Below are 20,074 nucleotides of genomic sequence, written 5' to 3'. Positions count from 1 at the left end.
GAGAAACATCACTAAATCTATATCTTTACTGCTTGATTTTTTTTTCAGGACTCCACTCCATGGGTTTCAAATCACTACCTGGGAAGCTGCTGTGGTTGGAGCTGCAGCAGACTGATGGATAAATCTTCTATCCCATCCTCTTTGCTTAATCTGGGATTCTGAAATATATTCATGCATCAGAAAAGGTAAGTGTAAAGCTTTCTGTGTTTTCATCCCACAGCTCCGTTGCGCTGCTAATAAGGATGAGCCCGGAAGGTTTTGGGACCCAGTTAGGCTGGGGGTTCTGAAATGGAAATTGTTTGTGCTGAGCCCCATGCAGGAGAACTGATCCCATTTTACAGGTTTGGGGCTGGGAAACAACAGATGGTTTGAAATGTCCATAAAGAGGAGGGGAGACTTTAAAAAAAGAAGAATAACTGGGAAAGGTTTAGGTTGGGCAGAGCAGGGGAGGCTTAGCCTTGCAATTCCAATATGATGTTTTGCCTTTCTGTCTTCTGTGGAGCCATAGGAAGGAGTAAACAGTGAAAAAAAAAATAAATTAGAAGTGTGGTGGTGGTGGGAAGTAGGCCAGATGGAAAACTACAAGGTACAGTAATTTCACGAATACAAGCCGCAGCAATTTGACAAAAATTTTGGTGGAAACCCGGAAGTGCGGCTAATAGTCGGGTGCGGCTAATATGTTAATAATTTTCTGACATTTACAACGCCAGACGTGACAGCCAGAGTGCCGAGCCAAGCACCGGCCAGTAAAAGCCGGCATTTCGCAATTGTTACAGTGTTACCGTGTTGCCCTGGCTCCCTGCAGGCAGCACAGGGGGTGGGGAGAGAGGCGGGAGAGTTCTCTTCTTCCCTCCTCTGCCACAGCCCAGGGGAGGGGGGGGGGGGGCGCCACCATTGCCGCGGCTCGGGGAGGGGGGGGGAAAGTGCGCGCCACCATTGCCGCGTCTCGGGGAGCCGACGGGAGCCCCGTGCAGCCATTGCTGTGGCCCGGGGAGGCGGGTGGAAGCGCGCGCCGCCATTGCCGCGGCCCGGGGGGGGCGGGAAGTGCGCACCGCCATTGCCGCGGCTCGGGGAGGAGGCGGGGTGCTTTGTCCGTGCCCGCCGCCGGTGCCACGGGCGCGGGAAAGCTCCGTCCCCGCCCGCTGCCGCTGCCGTAGGAGCGGGGGAAGCTCCGTCCCTGCCTGCCACCGCGGGGCAGCGCCGACCCGGGGTGACCGAGCCCAGTGGCAGCGGCGGGTGGCCCCGAGCCCAGTGGCAGTGGCGGCCGGCCCTGAGCGGCAGCACCGGGCTGGGCCACCTGGCCCCGTCAGCGGCCCCTAGCGGGCCGAGCCTGCACAGCCTTAGCTCAGCCAGTAAACCCCGCCCTGCCGCGGTTCTGTTACTAATTGCACGCGGGTCCTCGCTGCGAACGACAGAGCGGCTTATATTCGGGTGCGGCTTATCTATGGACAAAAACCAAAATATTTGCCAACACCCAGAGATGCGGCTTATACTCAGTGCGGCTTGTATTCGTGAATTTACTGTATGTTTCTGGTGCAGAAATCTTGGCTGTGTATGGAGCCCAGAACTGTCCTAATTTTGCCTCTCATATGCAAGGCAACCGTGTATCCAAATTAAGTGTCAGGGAGAAAATATTTTCCAGATTAAGCTAGAAGACCAACATTATGTGCTGGAAAGATACACTTCTCTGCAATGGCTTTGTCTTGATGAGTTTGCAAATCTTCCCTGAATTGTTAATTCACCTTTTCTATTTGAAATTTGAAAGACAAAAGGTTTTATTTTACCATTTTGTCTATGCATGCATGTCAGGGTGAAAAAGGGGGAAGAAGGAAGCAAGGGATGGAGATGGGCTCTTGTGTTTTTCTTTAAAGTCATGTGTTAAACATAATCCCTTTGCATACATCTGTAGAAACAGTGTCAGCATCCACAGGGGGCTGCTGTGTCTGAACAAGGCTTCTCAATTTGTTTTTGGTTAAGCATAATTATTTATTGCAAGACATGCAAGAACGGTAATACCATCTGAGTCCTGACAGGGAAGGTGTTTGTTATGATTTGGGTTTGTTGTTTCTCTCTGTCTCAGTTTAAATTTATCTCCATCACCCTTTTTTTTTGACAAATAAAAAGGAATGCATTTTTGGGATGCAACTTTAAAAAGCATTATTTATCCTGACCCAAGGAACAGCAAAAAGAGCAAACTTGAAAGATTTCTATATTGGAAATGAAACAATCAACACAGAAATATGAGGAAGAAATTACACCCATTAAATACATCTAGACTGATGAATGATATGATGGCTGCCTATTCAAGTTGGAAATTTTACACATGATTGAAGCTTTATTTAGTCTAATGAAATGTGCTTCCTGAATGCTGCATCTGAGTGACGGTGTGACCTAGAGCACAAAAGAAAGTATTATGTGATTAGACTGAGATCATTCTCATTAAAAGTCATTGTGATATAATTTTACATTTTTAATTAGCAGCATATACTTTTGTGTCCACTGCCTCTTTTATTGTTAATACCTTTTCAGGTCTTGTCCTTCCGCAGGCTTGTTTGAAGCTCAGCAGGGATTTACAGCAAAGGGGTTTGGAGTTCATTGATCCTTTTTTTTTTTTAAATTCCCCCCCTCCCAAAGTGGTGAATGGTGGGAGAAGAGGAAACTGATCTTTTAGAATAGGCTCATCTTGTGCTGAATTTTTCCTGAGTTCCATAGGACACTTCACATTTTATCTTGAAATCTAGCTTAAATACCTTGTCTGGCCCATGAAAACACTGATAGTCACATTTTTAAATCAGTGAAATTAAATTTAATAGTGAAGCAACCAATTCTAGAGATATTTTCCTCAACATCTGGGCTCTGGCAGCTGGGATTTCAAGAGGACTGTGGCATTATCCTGATTTACATCACTGGGAATTTGGACCTACATCCTATACACCACACATTTCTTACCTCACTTCACCTTTATGAGCTGGGCCTTTACTTTGAAGCTGTTTTGTGTACCAGGTTGGAAGGCAACTCCTCACACAGAAATCCAGTGTTTGGATTAAAAGCTATTAAATCACATTTGACTCGAGTAAAATTTAGTGTGGTTCATAATGCAATTTTATGAGCTATTGAGATTTCTGGCACCATAAAATGAGTTTGTTAATGGGTTTCAGCAGTTGTTACTTAAAGTGATGTTAAAAAGTAATGAAGGGGGAAAGTAAATTCAAGGGGTGAAGTTGCTTCTCAAGTCTGCAGTTCTTTCCTTTCCTGGAGCATTAGCAGGGGTAAGCAAGCATAAACAGGTTCAATGTGCTGCCTTTGTGTAAAAGAGCTTGCTGCAGACCCCATATTTTCAGATGAATATGAACTTGCTGACCACAATCCTGACTTTTAGCTTGTTAGTGAGGTTGACTGATGAACACCCAGGACCAGACAGATAAGCCAGGCACTTAATCTATCTACTGTATGTGTTCAGTCAGATTAAAGCTTTATCAATCATTTCAAACTGCATTTCGAGAGCATATTGTATAGCTTCCCATTACCATAAATCACTGAATTTGGAGCCAGTAGCAATTTAACCATCTCATCCATGAGGCTCTGAAGGTGTCCATGTACCTGTAAGTACCTCAATTTATGCCTGTATGGAAGATTCATAGTTCCTTAGCACATTTTCTGTTTTTATTGCAGCCTGTAGATGAAAATTTGGGAGGGCAAAAGAAAAATGTCAGGAATAGCGTTTCAACAACAGTTTTAAAAATATTTCAATTTGAAATTGAGAATAATTTTCTTAGATCACTTTTTAACTCACTGCATAGATATCTTCTTGATCTGGGTTGTATTTCCTGCTACAATGAAAAGGATAAAGTCTAAAAAGGGTAATTTCAATGCATGTGCCAATTTCAGAAGAAAATCTAATGCTGAAAGAGACAAAAAAAAAATCTTTTCTTAAAGGAGATGTTCCCATTTTTTGCCTGTCTTATTACTTTTTAAATTCTATTTTTACACATACAGTTGCATAGGCTAATCACATACTTCACGAAAGTATGGTAGCATGCTTACATGTGGGGAGGGTCAATTTACCTGATCCTTTTTTGTCCTATTTACAGAATTTAGGCTTCAGATGTGCTCAGACATTTTTTGTTCTCCTTCAGTTATTGTCTGGCTTAAATTTCAAGACATGAGGTCTCCAATAGCCATTCCAAATCTCATGTTAGCATGCCAAACCTCATGTTAACACCTTGGATTGTGACAAACTCAGGTACTTCCACCCAAGAGAGCTTTGACTCATTTTGAAGCCTTGCTGAGATTGTCACAACTACAGGCATAGACAACTGTCCAACCATTGGTTCCCAGGAATAAATTAAATATCATGGCCTAATTTTTAGAAGCCTGCATATGTATATCATCAGAATTTCATTTTCATTGTTTTTAGCTATTTTTGTACCTTATTTTTTCCTTGATGGCTGTAGTAAGTGTACATTGGTGTGGTATGTGAAAGTTGCTCCAGCCCATTTGAAATAATGCAACAATTAAGTTGCAGCTTATCAGAACCAAGTTTTTCTTCATTATTTTCCCTTCAAATTACACTTTGTGGCCTATGAAGCATCATTTTCTGATAATTGGTGAAGTCTGAGTGCAGTCTCTGTTGTATATGGCTGGCCTAGATTTGGGCCAGGCTTTGTGCATTGTAAACCTGTCAAAAAATCCTGTTTTCAGCTGTGGTGTAGCACTGAGGGGCAATTGAAGAGGAGACATGATAAAGTCTTTGGGACAAATTACACATCACAAATTAATTATATGTAATGCTTGGCATAACAGACATGACTTTTGGGCATGACAATAATACTTGTTTTTACTGCCAGCAATTATCATCTGCTTTAAGTCATATCTTGGATGGAGAGTGGATCTTGTGATGTTATGGTAAATGCACAGAATATGAATAAGCAGACACCTCCAGGTGAGGAGATTAAGCGGATATACTTCAGGTGCATTTAGAGGAATTTGGTTTCCCATGCTAACTGCAGTGAACGAGAGGAATTTTTTCCACAGGTTTCCTTGAACTTTTGGATCGAGGCCCAGAGCCTGATCTCATACTTTGCCTAGAGGAGATTTCTGAGAACATGCAGACTTGGGCATCCAAGGGACTAGCAATGCCAGAGTGGTTGTAAAGGGCCACAACCAGGCCCTTTATTTACATGTTAAATGACTTCCCCAACGTGTTCTGGGTTTGTTTCACCTACCTAACATCACATTGAGAAAGAGCTGAGTCCCCATCCTTTGACAGAAAACAGATCAGCTGGTTACAAAGCAGAGGGTGAGGATTGAAGTTTTGGGTTTGTGGACTGTGGGAAAATTAGTTATACAGACTTTTAGGTCTCCTCTGCTGAAATGTAACTCTTGATCACTGTAATTTTGGATGATGCTTAAATGGTTTCTCGGACTATGCAAACCACAGGCTGTCCCAAGCTTTGCCAAAGAATGAAGAGTGGCTGAGCAGCTGTGCTTCTTCACAGCAGGTTTCTGAGATTTGTCAGCCCTGTCACACCCCTCAGACTTTGCAAATGAAGGGAAAGGGGTTTCCAGAGATATTCTGTTCATAATTAGGAAGAAACTCAGAGCCACACCACATAAAAACCTTCTAATGGCTCTTACACTGGCATGTGAATGTAGTGAGGAGGATGTAGTTTAAAAATATAACACAGACTTTTTTTCTTATAAAACATTTCAGGAAATTCTGCATTTTAGTGGGAATCTCTCACCTTTGAAGAATGCTGCATTTGAAGAATTTATAATGCTCTATTATCTCTGGGGCCAATTTGCAATATACTTATGTAAAGTGAAATTCAGTCTGCAAAGATGCTTCTTTCTGAGCGTTCTTATTGCATAGCTATGTAAATGTTCTCATGCAAGCAGAGACAATAATTATGGCTTAAGGCTATATACATTACAAGCAGGGAATTCCTCAGACATTTAAATACATATTTTAGAAGCAAATCTGGATCTGATTTCAAAATCCAGAGTGGATTGACACCAGTTTACATCATCAGTATCTGGCCTTTCGAAATCCAGAGCACCCATTAAAAATAAAACTTGTGGTGGGGGGAAGACTGGAGTAGTATACAGCAAGTGAGAACAGGAATGGCTGGCAGGAGAATGGTATGGTGCAGATGAACTAGATGGAGGACAGACTTGCACTGTTGCAAAACACTAAAATACATGGGAAGAGTCCCTTCTGTTTATTTTTTCTTTTTTTTTTTTTTTCTTCACCCACTTATTAATTTACTGCAACCACAAGCCATGTGTCCCAGTTCCTGTCTGGGAAAAGAGGCTGTTCTGTGACTTAGGGATCTGAGAGCAGCTGGAAAACCCCAAGAAATTCTGAATTGCTCGTAAAAGAACTGAGGAGAATTGTTTGCAAACCCCTCAGTACTGGGGACAAGGCCTCTCTGGTCACACTGTGCTCCCTGTTTGGTGCTCACAGCTCTGGTGAAGGACAACAGCTAAAGACCAAGTGGACAAAACATCTTCAATGGAAGCTTATGCCTTAAAAATCTTGGATTCATAGTGCACCCAGAAATTTATATTCAGTGGCAGCAGAGCAGCGACTTGTGTGAAATATCCCAACACCTTGTGTACTTTGGAAAGAGTTGTTGTACTTCATGTAGATAATACTGAAAACAAGAGAACGCCTGCTTAAACTCCTCCTTTCCTTCCTTGCTCTCAAGGTGAGAGAAGCATGTTGCTGGTCCTTATGCAACACATTTCCTCTGATACACAAAGGATCTGTGACAGGTCTGAAGCTCCTTCCGGTTCTTTCTCTTTACAGCCACTCCTGTAAGATCAAGCCTCTCACCTGCCCTCAAATAAGACCATGCAGTATCCTAGGTAGGGATGGGGATATGTTTGTCGTCTGGATTATAAAGTAAAATTTATAAACTATTGGTTTAGCAGGCTTAAAATCAAATAAATTCCTTTTTATATGGCTCACCTGTGATAAACATGTGATGAGTAAAGTTGAGTTCTCATCTGAGCTCTCTCCCTGTGGCTTTAGAAGGCTGAGCATGGTAAGTGCAAGAACACAGCCATGAAGGTGGAAATATATCTGGGAATTAGTATAATCTTACCTACTGCTGCTGGTGAGACAGCAATGAAATCACTTCTCACTAATAAGATTGATAATGCTTGTTGATGCATGGTTTTAAACTACTGTTGTAGGTTCAAGTATTTACTTTTTATCCAGTGTTTATGCTAAACTTCAGCATTTTCTTCTCCTTTTTTTTTTAATTAACTCTAGCCTTTTTTGTCCTTTTTACCCCCTGAGTGCCTATTTATATCTTGCTACCAGTTGCGAATTTAAGAGAAGTGTTTGCCTTTTGGATTTACCTATCCCAAGTTTAATCCTTCTCACAGACTCAAATGAGATCAAGGTCAGGTTTTGTCATTAAAGATGGAGAGGGCACATTTCTTTGCTAGTGTGCCTCAGCCACAGACATCTTATGTGGTTTGGTGAATGTGAAAGGCTGGAGGGGTTAGTAACTGTGGTATAAAGGAGGAAAACTCTTATTTCATAATTTTTGCCTTATATTTGAAAGAGCTGAAACATTTAGAATAGAGGGTAATTGATGTGTGTTGCAAAGACAGACCATTCAACAAAGAACCTTAATAATTACTCTTGGCACTAATGCACTGTTCGTCAAAGAAAATTCTGAATCCCTCATGAAATATATTTTAATTTGAATTGTGTATACCATATATAATCACATCCATAATTATATCACATATGTGTGCACATATATTTTGTAGTGTTATTTTTGCTCATATCTGGAGCTAAGACTAAAAAGACTATCAAATTCAGTGACTTTGATAACAAAAGTGAGAGAATTTTTACTTTTTAACACTAGTATGGAATTGTTAACTCATTTCCTTGAGGGGGAATTTATGATTTTGGAGAGGGTTATTGCACTGTGCACAGTACTCCTGGTTTAGGCTGGTTGGGCTGGTATAAATAGGGATCTGGATGTGTTTATATTTTCCCTCTTTCTTTTTTTTTTGTGAAGAAATTAGTTTTCAGAGGTGTTATTGCTCCTCTTCCTCACACAGACTCAAATCTGTACAGGCCACATGCTGCTGAGTCAGAAAATGTGTTTGAGTGCTGTTTGTTAAGCAAGTTCTGCCCTTATTTATTTCTGTCTGTGCACTTGAAGAATGAAATTATCCTGAGGACGAGAAGTTGCCTTGGTTGGAGCACTCTGTGTGTGGAGATACTGCAGTTCAGAACCCCCCAGGTGTGTCAGTCCGTGTTTGAGCCCATGCAGGTGACACAGCAGATCACCAGAGCTGGGATGTGTAATTCCATGTGCTGCTCAGCCCGTGGCTACTGTGGCTCATGGGAAAGGCTCCTCTGGTGCAAAAATAGGAGGAACAGCCTTCTGACAAGAGCTGGCACCTTCATGACAACCACATCCTTTCACACTGTGGTACTATGCAGCTCAGCATGCTTTGAAGGCCCAATTCGGTGGTGGTCCTGCCTTATCTCTCAGTAGATACTGATCCTTATCACAGAGTCATAACAAACTCTTTGGTGGAGCTGGAGGGGGTGAGAGAAGCCTTTGACTTCGTTTAGAGTAAGTCTGACGTGAGCACTGAGATATTCTGTGCTTTGGGTGGCTGGCTTTTTTTTTGTCAAATTTTAAGCAGTTTGTAAAAATCAATGCAATGTTGGACCTGCTTCATTTATCCTACTGGGAAAAGAAAGAGCTCGTTCCAATGAGACGTTAAAGATGTCAGGCTTGGAATTCTTGTACTCGAGAACATTCTGTTTAATTCTTTTGCAACTGCATCTGAATGGTAGGAAATGGTGTTCCAGTGTAATTTCTCAGGCAAATGCAAGGTTGCCTTAGTAACTTGTGACCCCCCTGACTCAGTTTGAGGAGAGAAAAGGCGAAGTTATTCAGAGATTAGAGGAACGTGAGGCAAAGTGTTATCTCAGAGCTGTGATATTTGGCTTCCAGTGGCCACAGAAACTTGACACACATCAAATGTCAAACTGGCTGATAGCAGACAGGAAGGATTAGTGTTGACACAGCAGAGCTGACCCCTGCCAGCAGCGAGGCTGTGTTTTAATACAGCCACGTCGCTCTGAAATCAGCCTGGGTGTGCAGGTGCTATGAGCTGGAGGTGAAGGTATAGGAAACACCCTGGGCATGGGGATATTTGTCCTGCCTAATTGGGCTGACAGCTCAGTCTGGATGTAGGACAGTGTTTATTTACTCATTGTTGTGTTATGAGCAAATAGAAAGATATGCCTGCTTTAGCCCATGCTGATATTGGTGCTAACACTGTCTGGCTCCAGCTGCCGTGAGCCAGGACAATACAACACAAAAACTTCCTATTCACCATCACTTCTAAGTCTGTCCTGGCACAGATACGCAATGACCTCAGACCACAGTTGGGGCTAATAAGGAATTTATCTTCATGGAAATGTGACCTCTTGCTACCAGAAGGCTACAAAAATACAAGTAACAATGGGTAAATGAAGATAAAGGTTTATCCTGGCCAACTGTTGCATTTTCAAAACAGTTCAACCCTACCGTGAAAAAAAAACCTACTGTTTGACATAGGACGCTGTCTGAAACTCTTAAAAAAATTATCCAGGTCACTGTGGAAAGAACATGCCATTATTATTGTTTTTATTAGTGAAAATTACCGGATTGATTATTTTTTCTTTTGAATGATTCAGACATTCAGTATCAATTTTCAATTCCCAGAATCTACTTTGGATACAGGAAAGAGATTTCAGGAAATAGAGTTTTTCACCAAGGAATTAGGCTTTTTCCTCTTTTAAACTCCACCCTCCACACTAGGAGTTCACACTCTGTATGTTCTTTTAATCTTGACTTCAATATATTTTACTGCGGCCAGCTTTTAGTTACAGTTTAATAACTTCAGCTTTATGTTGCCCCAGGCCATATTATAATAAAAAGCTTTTTCTATGATTTAGCTGAATTTATGCAGCTGCCCTTGAAACAGCTGCATAACTTTTCCTACTGACTAGGAAGGGTAGCAGTTTACTCAGCACAGACTGATCAGCTGAATTCTACTTCTAAGCTCAGTTTTGCCAAAAAATCATATGAAAAAGAATTGTAGATCCATGACCATGCTTCCAGATACCTTGTGAAATGTTGATCTTTCTTAAATTAAAATTATCCTCACACCCAAAAGCAATTAAGACTGGATAAGGACCATAATTTTATTTGACTCTGTATGGTACCTTGTGCAATGAAATCTTCAATCTGATGAGTGCCTCTGATACACCCAAAATATCTGCTTCCCAGGTTCTAGCCTTATGAAGGAAATGGTGAAGGGATTTAGGAAGAAGCTTGCATCAACCATTGGTTGTCTTACATTTGACCACTTCTAGGTTGGTTCTTCCTGTGAGCACAGCTTTGATCCATCAGTGGCTCCACCAAAATCCACAGAGAGATGTCAAAAGTAAATCTGCAGATCCTGTTCTGACAGGAATGATGTGTTCAGCTCAGAACAGGCATCGAGCCTTTCATCTCGTTCATTTTGTGTCTCAAACCCCTGCATCTAAAAAGGGATCCTGACCCAGGAGTGTGGATTCCAGCCAGTGAGGAGCTTGGATAAGACAGCCTGTGTGGGAACCTGCCTACAAATTGAAGGATGGCAGATACGGTGGAAGAGGCAAGAGGTCAGTAGTCTGCAGCTTAGGGAGCACATGGTTTGAAGGCAGCTGTGAAACCTAAGACACCTCATCAATTTGTGAGGCTTCTTTAATAAGGGCCCAGCTTCATCTTTACAAAGGGAATCCTCTCCAGAATTCCAGACACATGAAAGACATTAACTCATAATGCCTAGTAGTCTTCTGAGTACCTGTTAATAATTATGGCTGGCCTTTTTGGCCTTAGAAGCTTTCTATTACCTGGTGTTAAACCTTTTAGAGCAAACTGGAAACAGTATAGGATGCTGAATGTGAAAAGGGTATTTGTTAATACTTCTGTGCACTGACAAATCAGAACCAAGTGTACTGTTCTTACTAGCTCAGGATTAGCAAATATCAAGTTGAAATGAAGAACAGCTATTTACATGTATAGTAATTTCACGATTATAAGGCGCACCCTTTTGACTAAAATTTTCCCTCGAACCCGGAAGTGCGCCTTAAAGTCCGGTGCGCCTTATCTGATGTACAAAGTTGTGAAATTTGCCTACCCGGAAGTGTGAGCTGTGAGCCGTGGGGGAAGCCAGCAGTGCCACAGCAGCTGGTGGGAGGCGGGCCCAGGGGCCCGCGGCACCGCCCCTGCCGGGTGGAGATGGGCCTGGGGGCCCATGGCTGCCGGATGGAGGTGGGCCAGGGGACCCGCGGCACCCCTCTCCTGGGTCCAGATGGTCCCGGGGGGCCCATGGCTGCCGGGTGAAGGCGGGTCAGGGGCAGTCCCGGCAGCCTATGGCTGCCAGGTGAATGGGGGCCAGGGGGCCCGTGGCACCCCCCCTCCCGGGTCCAGGCAGTCCCGGGGGCCCATGGCTGCCGGGTGAAGGCAGGCCCAGTGGCTCATGGCACCGCCCCTGCCAGGTGGAGGCGGGCCCAGGGGCCAATGGCTGCAGGGTTGAGGCGGGGCCTTGGCCAGAAACCGCGCAGGGGGAGCTGGAGGTGGAGCCTCGCTGCAAAAAAAAAGTGCGCCCTATAGTCTGGTGCGCCTTATATGATCTACAAAGTTGAGAATTTTGCCAACTCCCGGGGAGTGCGCCTTATAGTCTGGCGTGCCTTATGGTCGTGAAATTACTGTACTTAAAATAGCAGGTTTAAAAGAAATCTTGTAAAGGAAAGGGAAAAAAACAGCAATAAACTCTAGTCTGAGATCATACTATTAAACAGAAATATTATTAAAAGAACGGTTTTTAGAAGAATGAGAATGATCAGTTTGCCCAGCTATTCTAGTAGCAAGGAAAATGTTAATTAAAAATAAGAGAATTCTGCACACATACTATTTATCTCAGTATAAAAAAGGTAAATAAAGAAAGCAAGGCAGATTAGATCCTGGTGTAGACTGTATGTCCTAAACTTAAAAAGATTATAAGATGTGTAATAAAGATAAAGCACCCCCTCACCTTCCAAAGATCAAGAACACATTGAGTCGTGCAATGAACCTTTTATTCATTACAGCTCTGAAAAATTTGGGGTCAGTTCTCCATTCCTTCATAAAGGAGACTTAAATGTAGTATTTCTGTAATATATGTTCAGTTAAAAGCCCTCCTCCCAGCTTTTCAGTGCCAGAATGAGGTAAAGAATCTGGAGATTTTAGGCTTAATAAGCCAAGCAGTAAAATGGTGCACATTTGTGTGGAGCCTGATGAGGGATGGGAATGCACCCAGGGAAGGCTTGGCAGACGAGTGCACGCACCAGGACTTCTTTCAATGAATCAACCTTGGCAAATTCCACCCAGGAAAATTCAAAGACAAGGGAAAAGGTAAGAAAAACCTGACTCCAGTTGTTACAAACTGTACAGGATGAAAGCTGGACAAGCCATCCACTTGCAAACCACCACAAAACCTTAGGAAACTGGAAAGACGAACTGAAAAAATCTTAGAGAAGGGTGTTGGAATACCTGGATATCATTGACTTTGCTTAATGTGAGGAAAAAAAATTAAAAATTCGCTTTCTTTGGGCAGGAAAAACCATGTAATTACAGAATAATGTCATAGTGCACTGAACAGAAAAGCTCAGTAAGACAACTACTATCAAATATGCCAGTTCTTACTTCTTTGGGAGCCTCTGAGGTCAGAGAGGCGAGACAGACATTCCATACCCCATCCTGTACTGCAGTTCAGGCCTTTCCATAGCACTGGGTGGATCAGAAAATTATTCCTTCAGATGAAAAAATCTCAGCCCCTTCAGAACTCCCATATGCTTCATTAGTGAAAAGACTTTGATAATAACAAACCTCATTTAAAAATTCCAAGTGCTGTCTTTAAACATACCAGGTAAGAAAAATTTAAAGTAATAAGGTAGGGAATAAAAAAGAATTCTTGCATTCTTAATGTGATTGAAAGTATAGTCTTTCCTTATAGGTTTAATTCCTATGAATGTCCACACTGTGTTTGCAATATTTAAAAAAAAAAAAACCTGGATAGAATCACATTGGAGTGAGTGTTTGTGAAGTTAATAGAAAACTCTGAGCCTTCAACTCTGATAAATGTAACTCCAGAGTCCTATGAAAAATTTCATTTTCAAGGAAATCTTGCCTTTTCATGGGAACTTTGTCCAGCTGAAAAATTTTACTGGCTCTACTCCTCATTCCCAGTTATGGACCAGATTTGGAAATACCAATATAATACAATATAATGGTTTCAAGGAAATGCATGGACGAAAGAATTGTAATTGAGGACATCCAGATCTGTTCTTGCAGAAATGCTTTGTATTTACGTGGTCCCTTACTTACACATTCTGAAGAGCATTACAAGCACAGAAAACTCCAAAAGAGTGAAAGTTAGCCAAGAAAACCAGCTGTGCATGACTTTGAGTCCTACCCCAAACACTTGGAATACATCTGCATGGCTCATCAATACATCTGTATTGCTTTACTTGCAATGTGACTGGTTTGATCCTAGAACTACTGAGACAGAGCAGTGGAGGTATATAAAACGAGAGCAGTTACGGAAAAAGGAAATTTCAGTGTCTTTGTGCAGACAATTGTTTGTGTTCAGGATCAGCAAGATGGGTTGCAGATGTAAGTTGGAGAAACAAGGCAATTCACTTGGATTTTTGCAGAGCATTCTCTTAAAAATTCTTTGCAAGGCTTTAAAAAGATGGGGAAAAGGTGAGAAGGAAATATATTTTATACATATATATATATATTTCTGAGAGTGACTGCAATCCTCAAGGCCAGGCAAATAGTTTGTACTTTTTATAATTAAGGTATTCTAGAGTTGATGAGAAGCAGGGCTGGGTAGGAAAAACAGGGTAGGAAATTGAGAGATTTGAGTACAACTCCAGCTTCAGGACAGAATCCCCATGTGGCTGTGGGCCTCTTGTTTGGACCCATGATTACCTACACAATAGAAATACAGAATATTTCATCCAAACTGTTAAAGAAACATTGTTCTGAAATAAAAATGGTGCTGAGCCACTCTGGAGTGCAGACCTACTTCTGTGTGGGCATTTTGCTTTTTCCTACAGAAGGAGTAACACAGGACTTGTTCTAAATTAGAAATTACACCTCCTCCCTCTTCCTGCAGTTTTGCTTGGTGGATTACAATCCCAGTTTCTGAGTCCGACTTGGTATAGTGAGTATTAGATTTTAACTTTACATGATTTACATTAAATCTCTGTGAGTATCGTGTAAAGAGACTGTAGGTTCTACAAAATTTTAGTGCCATTTTGGGTATTCTGGGTCTGGGTCCATCCTATCCACCTTCAGGCACCAAATCTAGGAATCTCATTACATGGGTAGGCTGGTGAAGAGATCTCTTGTGAGTGCATGTATCCTGTGTTCTCTGGACCACGGCCACAATCAGCTTTCTAAGTGGAAGGCACTAGTTAGGAACTGATCCAGGAGTACTCTTCCATATTATCATGGGCTTAGTTTAATTCATTTCCTCAATGACAACAATAATCTGAAAAAGAGAGGTAGAATAAATGTTTACATATGTGCAGCTATAGAAGGGAATCTGCAGAGTAACCAATTTCACATCCTACCTTTACATAATTTTTTTTGTACACGAGTCCGTTGTAATTGATTCAGTCTTTAACAGAGTTTGTTGGATTAAATCTGGCACAACGGTTGCCAATTCTGAGTTTGCTAAATCTTGAAATATGGATCCATTTGGGGCCTCTTCTTCAAACACGTTTACTGGTTGAAGTCACCATCAGATTTCTGTTCTGTGCATAAAGCACTTGTTATAAATCTCAAATAATCAGTAATCGATCACAGCCTGGAATTGTAAAACTCTATCTGAGTGCCTGAAATAGCCAATGTTTGTGGTGTGGTAAGTGGTTTCAGTCCCTGTCGAGAAAAAGGGAGACCTGGGAGAATATGAAAATCATAAGAAGCTTTCCACTAATAGAAGGGTCAAGGGACAGCACAGTCAAAGCATCCCCTTGTTAAAGCTCTGTGGGGAAACAAACTGGTCTCGACCTCCAGCATCCCAACTGTAAGTCACAGGGGATGAACACTCCTTTTGTTCAGATCGCTGAGAAAATCCCTGGACTCTCCTCCTTTCTGTGCCCCCACACTGGTCCCATGTCAGTGTCCCTGCTGAGGCAAGAATGATCAGCCATGATCCAACCACGCCAACCTGACTGAATTTCCCCAAAGCACCATGTTCAAGTGTTGAAAATTAACACAACTCCCCTTCTCCCCACTGCAACCTCCATCCTCACAAGAGATCCAAGGAACTGCAGACTTCTCGTGGGTGCCTGCAGCATGGCAGCTGTAGCATGAGAGTTGTGGTAAAACTGAGATTGCTTGGACATTTGAGAAAATAAACATTGACGTAAGAACTTAAATTTAGTTTTGTGGCTTTGAAAAAACCCAACCAAATGATCAAGCAAAAAACAAAAAACAGTTTGATCTCTGTTTTGTTTTTAACAAGTTTTCAATGAGATCACCCTGTGGCTAAATGTAATTTATTTTTGATGTTGAGATCTCCATCAGTTTGGTCAATAGGACAGTTTGGGATCACTGATACTTGAACCTTTCACAATTTTATATGGATAAAACATTTTTGAGTAATTTACCACTGTTTCTTTAATAAAGGAAAAGTAAGACTTCTCTATCATGTTGAACCAATAAGAAATCTTCAGAAGTTTCCTGATAGAGTGACTTTACAAGTTTCCATGTGCTGAGGATGAGTGCAAAGGGATTCTCTGCTCTCGAACCACTGCAGATTTTTTAATATTTTGCTTTCTATAGGTTTATCACCAAAAACTTTTTTACTTAGTACATATTTTGCAATAACAATTTAAAAGGATTAATCATTCCTAATAGTAAAACTTCACTGTCTTTGTAATGGATTAGCCTTTGTACCCCGCTAGATTCTAAAAGGTGTTACAGAAGTAAAGCAGTAGCAAGATGCCACAAGTCCTTTTAAATCAAATACCCCACTCCTTGCTTGAGGCAAGTCTGTTTTTTGGGGAAAGGACTTCAGATGGAGCATTCCAGATATGCATGGCAGAGTTTATGTAGCTTGTTTAAGGCTTTAAAATAAAAAAATTGTATTTTAAATCCCAATGATCCTTAATATCTTTGAGAATGAACAATTAACTGGGGTGGAAAAAGCGGATATTCTGACGTATGGATTAGCAATCAGCTATAAAGTGAAGTTTCAGTTAAACAACTCAATTCCCTTTTTCCTTGTACTTTCTTTGCACTTCTGTGACATATTTTCAGGGGAACAGGCATTTTAACACTGGCTGGAGTGGGCTACAGGGCAAGTCTGTAGAAGGTTAGAAGGTACATATTCACTGGTAGAGCTGCTTAGCTCAAACACGGCACACGATGACAGGCATTATCTCCTAAAATGTGTTTATTTAGTGGGGCTATATTTAGAGCTATCCTGTCTTCAAGGGCTTCTAGTAAACTCTCCTCCTCCTCACTGATGAGAATGACCTTTCATCAGCACAGCACATGGTCAAATTTCAAACCTACCAGCAAACTTGAATAAATTCAAGTTTCAAGAATTCACCATTATTCTCCTCTATTTTGCTGGATTTTTTTGTTGTTGTTTTTTTTTTTTTTTCCAGCTGAAGGGCTGACAAACAAAAAAGGCCTTGCAGCTGGTGGCGGCCCTGGTATCCAGCCTGGTGTAACAGTCTGCCACGCAGATGAAGAGGAGGGTGGTCTAATCACAAGCAAAATGACATCTATGACTGGCTCCAGCCTTAAGCTTGTTAGGGGAAAGGAGGCATTGCTGTTATTGTTGATGCCAATTAGGACAAGCCTCTTTCTTGGCACTAAGCAGTAGAGGATGCCTACAGAGAAATCCAGCTGCTGGAATGCCACCAAGTATCTGGTGGAGAACCTGCATCCTAGATGTGGAACTCTGTGCCCCTCCATCTGCTGAGCACTCTCTATGCTGGTACTGGCTTAGGGAGGGATACAGAAAGCTGTGGTTTTCTTACTGATAATCACATGCCTCAGCATTTTAAACCTAAACCAGTCCTGAATTCCTCTGGATTTGGTTCATTAACAAAATTCCTGAAAGGAGGGTCAGGGTTTCTCTAGGCAGTGGTAAATCAGGAATAAATCAGCTGAGTTACACCATCCAGGAGAAGTGGGGTACTTTTAGTCAGGCCTTGTTTTGAGTACCAACATGATTCTGGTGTCACAATGTTCTGCTTGCAAGATTTGATGTCTCTTAAACTGAAGCTTGCCTGTTTTTCCTGTTCAGTTTTCCCCAGCTCAGTAAAAGGGAAGGCAAATGAAAGGAAGAGCAGGATATAAAGCCTGATTCACGTGGTAGCTCATTTCAGTCTCATCTCTGTGCTGTCTTTTTATCCCTCTTATTTCTCCATGGCTGTTCTGGCTGTGGTGTTCCCATTTTTGTGAGATACTGGGTGATCACATTAAAGGAAATCCCATCATGGTTGTTATTAATCTTGGATGCCAAACACTGGCTTTGTCCTTTAACTTTTCCTTTGACACATTGAAACTGGTCACTACATGACTACCTAGGAACAGGATGGTGTTTTTTCAGGGAATAGGGATTGATTTAGCACGAGCTGCATAGGAAACTCTGGCTGTCATAAGCTTTTGTGAAATCTGAAGGAAAATTGCCATGATTCATCCACAGTTGTTAGTATGACAAAGCCCAGATCCATACAAAGAAACACCTGGCCTACTAGTGAACATATCTCTGGAGAGCAGCATTTGCCCTCATGTTTGTTGCTCTAGCAACAAGCCTGAATGTGGATCACTTTGTTTTGAAACACCACAAGAAAGAACAGATTCCACGATGGGAAATTTTCTGTCATAAAGAAAATTATATTTGCTCTACAAACACTGAGTTCTCCCACTTTGTAAGGACTGACTGTCACTCTCTGAATCACCAAAAAACACAGAGGCCCATTTCTTGACTCTTGAGAATCTTAAGATGTGCCAAAACATACATGGATTTCATATTTTCCAGTAGCTACAAATCAGACCCTTTCTCTCAAGATGATCCCAGTTTAGAACAGTCTCCTAGGTCACTTTACAAGCTCAAAGTGAACCAACTTTAGAAAGTAAAATAATTTCCTTATAGGGTGAATTTTACCCCTCTGTTCAAAGCTTTTTCATCACCTTTCCTTTCTGGGTAGTTTTCAGATGGTGGCTTGCACTCTTTCCTCTGCTCTCCTGCAAAATGCCCCTGTAGATGAACAAGTATGTGTTAATGTGGCGATGGATCACTAGCTTTTGTTTTAGTTGCTCTTGCTCCCACTTCTCCAACTTTCAAGGAGCTTGTAGATGCATGTATGTGTCTATATATGTGCACATGTACACTTAAAGCAGTGCTGAGAGGAGCTTGGGTGCTCTGTGAAAAGATGTTTCATAATCTATTCTGATGTTCTTCCATTTCTGCTGCCTGGGTTCCTTGGGTTCCTACTTTGTAGACAGACCAGCTTTGTTAATTTTTTCTGATTCTCTTCTGATTCCTGGTTTTACATTTCTTTGCCTGGTAATGTTCTGCTAGTACAATGAGGATTTTTTTTTTTTTTAAGGCTGAACAACAAGGAGGATAAAAATGGAGAGAGATACTTTGAATCCCAGAGGTTACTAATTTCTGTCTGAACTGAATAAATGGCTGCATATAAATGTGTTTCTTCTTTCAAAAAAGGGTTTGGTTTTTTTCTGCTGACCCTGGGTGAGTCTGGAGTTACCTGAAACTGTTTGTAGCTGTTCAGAAATCGCAAGCTTTCCCACCTGAATTCCTCCCCTGCCAGCTGGAGGGGGCTTTCAGGTGGGTGTTTGTTTCATTGTGCCTCAAAGGGATCCGTTCCTGTGCTGAAAGACAAGCCCAGGACAATGTTTTACAGAGCAGAAGATATTGTGAGGGCCCAATTATCACATAAGTGGTTCTCACGGCTTGGGCTGGTACTGTGTGCCAGGTTGCACATTAACTTCTTTCACTGCTTTTTTACCCAGTTTACTCAACATTCTCAAGTGGTGGCTTTGTCAATTGTTCCTCCTGCTGATATTTTGACAGATGATAGCCCCCTGATGCCAGCTTAGCCCAGCTAGCAAGAAATAGGCCATCGTGAAACTCTAGACCAAGTGACTACTCTCATGGTATGGAGGAGCTCTAGGGTTGGTTCTGCTTTGGAATTGTTATTAATTTCCATCTGAAAAATAGATCTCCCAACCCTGCTCTTGAAATACACTCTCTAGGTACTCCATTAAAAAAAAAAAAACCCAAAAGCACGGAGACTTTATTATACTTTTTTTCTCTGTCACACCATGCTTAAGTATCCTCTAATGAGTGTCAGGGTACACTTGGGGAGTATGTCTGAATCATATGAGCACAAGTGTATTTAAAGATTTATAGTGTTTCATTGATTCCAAAGGAATGTATAATGACCAGGCAATTTTCAGTGTAATTTTCCTATATAAATCTCACCAAAATTGCTGACACTGTGTTATTAACACTTCGGGCTGGTGGTGTTGCAAAGTGAAGAGATTTATGTGGAGGATAAAGTAGAGATCTTTAGAAAGTGGGGTTTGCTAATTCATCTGGCTGTTCATTAGTTTAAGAGCATTCTGTAGTTTGTATACTGCACTGACTTCTTGGCTCTTTCTTCTTATGGTTAGAGATGCTATATAAGAAGAAGCTAATTAATTTTTTCCTAGTAGTTTGGGTTGAATTTTAACTATATTCTTAAAAGTCTTTTCCTCAATTTAATCCTGTTAGGTATTGAATGCTTTCAATGGTTTCAAGTTAATGTAGGCACTGAACTCTGGCAGGCCTTATTGTTGTCAGACCTTTCTTTTCCATCTTTTTTTTTTTTTTTTTGCAAGGAGTGACACAGAAGAGGTGAGAAAATGATGCTTAAGACTGAAATGGTTCTTAATATATACCATATGTATGTAAATGTGTA

The 20,074-nt window shown here is 41.5% G+C and overlaps 1 long non-coding RNA gene across 1 annotated transcript in view; it reads left to right on the top strand.

Moving 5' to 3' along the window:
• The window catches only part of LOC116993280, a 93,688-nt gene that overhangs the window by 73,265 nt on the left and 349 nt on the right, over positions 1-20,074 (top strand). Inside the window, exon 2 of the long non-coding RNA XR_004417248.1 lies at positions 49-185. This is a non-coding gene — a long non-coding RNA (uncharacterized LOC116993280). The remainder of the gene's footprint in view (positions 1-48; positions 186-20,074) is intronic.

Source organism: Catharus ustulatus, chromosome 3, assembly GCF_009819885.2.
Source record: "Catharus ustulatus isolate bCatUst1 chromosome 3, bCatUst1.pri.v2, whole genome shotgun sequence".
Lineage (NCBI taxonomy): Eukaryota > Metazoa > Chordata > Aves > Passeriformes > Turdidae > Catharus > Catharus ustulatus.
This window is presented reverse-complemented; position numbering and strand designations above follow the sequence as displayed.